Source organism: Belonocnema kinseyi, chromosome 6, assembly GCF_010883055.1.
Source record: "Belonocnema kinseyi isolate 2016_QV_RU_SX_M_011 chromosome 6, B_treatae_v1, whole genome shotgun sequence".
Lineage (NCBI taxonomy): Eukaryota > Metazoa > Arthropoda > Insecta > Hymenoptera > Cynipidae > Belonocnema > Belonocnema kinseyi.
Window position 1 is genome coordinate 126,821,583 of NC_046662.1, and position 2,683 is coordinate 126,824,265.

General features: G+C 30.1%; 1 protein-coding gene across 1 annotated transcript in view; it reads right to left on the minus strand.

The window, feature by feature from the left end:
- LOC117174188 overlaps positions 1-2,387 on the minus strand; it is a 1,286,801-nt gene extending 1,284,414 nt beyond the window's left edge. The window contains exon 1 of the mRNA XM_033363042.1: positions 2,035-2,387. The gene's annotated coding sequence lies outside the window, so the exon portion shown is untranslated. The remainder of the gene's footprint in view (positions 1-2,034) is intronic.
- Positions 2,388-2,683: the final 296 nt, after the last annotated feature.

The following is a 2,683-nucleotide window of genomic DNA, read 5'->3' on the forward strand; positions in this document are numbered from 1 at the left end:
ATTATATTTTCCAGGCAACCCCCAGCCTCCTCGCAGCGCCCTAAATATGACCCAAAAATACGAAAACTACATTTTTAGATATTATTGTTACTTTTTAGTAATTGCCGTAATCTTTTTCATACAAATAATTACTAATAAACAATTTTAATATTCACCAGCACCTTTCAAACAATTTGCAATTGTTCCAACAAATGTAAATTATTAATACAATGATTCATTCCCAAAAAATGTAAAAAATAATCATATTTTCTTATTTAAAAGCAATATTGTGTCATTGTTTGTAGTAGTTAATTTGCCTAAAAATATTATGTAACCCAGACGGCAAACCGAATTCTTTATTGATGAGAAACGAATTCAAATTTAAAAAACGAATCCGTAGAAAAATTCAGTTTTTTCCATAGAGAATTATTTCTCAATTCATGTTATAAACGTAGAATGGCCGCGAAAATTAATTTGGAAGTAATTGAAAAACAATTCGGGCGAACACATCAAGCACTGTAGCGACATAAAGAAACTATAATTTCTGGCTTCTTGATTAATTCAAAATAAATAATCTTTCGAGTTTCAGTCTATTCGTGAACAACAGTGTTCTTATGTATATTAATGCGATGCTAATTGAATTATTTTTTAAATTCAGTTTTAATATCGAAGAAGTCTCCAAATCAATTTTTCGCCAAGAAAATATTAATCTTGTATTACTATATTAATACTTTATACTTTATTGTTTGTTCACATGTTCAGGTACACAATTATTTGCTATTACACAATAACTATACTATTTATAATCGCACGATATGGAAATTTTTATTTGCCGCCGGTATTTTATGTCATTAAACTAGATTTAAACTGAATTCAAAAATATTTCAAGATATTTTAAAAGACTGAAAATTCTTCAAAATTACTTAAAATCTTTCAGCAATGATTCGATTTCTTGTCAATATAAAAAAAGTCCCATCGGTTAGATTTGAACGCACATTCCTCAGAATGCAACCCAGAAAACGACCATCGTCCCACTTAATTCTTTTTATATTAATTATCTATAATTTACGAATTGAATGACGTAATTCATATTGTACTCTTACTTCAGAACTAATTGAGGGTTATTTCTGAGCAATTTCTAAAATAGAAAATATATTCAAATTGTCCATTAATAATTATTTGCATGAAAAAGAAAACGGAAATTGCTAAAAAGTAACAATAATCGTAAGAATACAATTTTTCTTTAATTTTTGGGTCATATTTGGGTACTCTGGAAGGGTTGGGATGGGTTGGTAATGAAAGTTATTAGTATGTGTTTATTAAATCCCTAAAAAAACCTGGCACCGTTTCGATGAAACCGTAAAACATGAGTTCAGTTTGTCGAAAATTCCAAATTTCCCCATGTTAATTAAATAGGATTTTAAAGTACCCGATGGGACGTGTTAAAACTCGAATTAAGAAAAAAAAATACGGATTTTCTTTCTCTGGTGTGTGTGTACATTTTTTGCAAACAAATTTATATATTTGAGAATCTTTGAAAAACTGTAAAATTGTTCAATGAAAAAGTGTCAATTTTGGATTTTTTATTATTTTTCATGCTGCCAAATTCAAATTTTCGTATTTTCGATAAAATTCAAAAACTAGTTATGAAAATATTGTACAACATTCAAAAAACAACATTTTGCTTCTCTTTGATTTGATTGTGTCGCGTGTTATTTAGCTTAAAATATTCCTTATGAATACTATGAATATCCATAAAACGAATTTTTAAATCTTGAAAAAAGTGGTATCAAAAATATTCAAAATGCCCTAACTTTTTTAATTTTTGTCCAAAATTGCTGGCTAACGAACTTGGGATTTAGTTTAGGACAGTAGAATAACGTACCGAAGGTCTATTTAATAGATTAATTTTTTCGAAAGTTACCGTGCCAAAAGTAAAATAAAAAAGAAATAATAAATTTGAACTTATTCTTGTTTCCAATAATTTATTACATTATACCTTAATAATACTATTATATTATACTCTATTAATACACTTCTAGGTATATTACTTACCAAGTGAGGCTTTGCAAGTAGTTTTTACTCAATAAGGTCACTCGCGCGTATTTAGCCGAATTAATTAGACGCTCGGAAAAACTATTGTCTTTTCCGATTCCCTTTCGACTGCATTATTGTAACTGCTGTGACATGATTCACGATTTTTAAAAAATTTCGAGATTTGAGGACTCTTTTCGGATTTTCAAAGCACTAGCACCCTTTTTATTTTCATAACGTTAGTGTATGGAAATTTGGGGTCTGACCGTTCACATAAAACAGAAATTATACGGACCAATTTACTTATTGAATTTTCCGCTCTTTAATTATTAAGGCGTTTTATTACGAGGAACGCAAGTCTGGTCGCGTCACTGTTATCTACGAGAACCGGCGAACAACTGACAAATGAAATGTTTTAACCCAGCCTATAGCTGACGAGCGCGGCGATGGAATCACGCTCATCACTGACAAATGGTCGCTCGTTCACTCGTCATCCTATGGTCATTTGTCATATCACTTTAGCAATGAGAAAACCAGAATCCCTACTTTCTAGAAGGGATGAATTATTTGCAGCAAATGCTAGGAAAGAACAATGGACAAGAGTTTGCGGAACAATGGTTCTTTTCCTCCAGTCCTTATTTATATAGATAATATTAAACTATTTGTGATA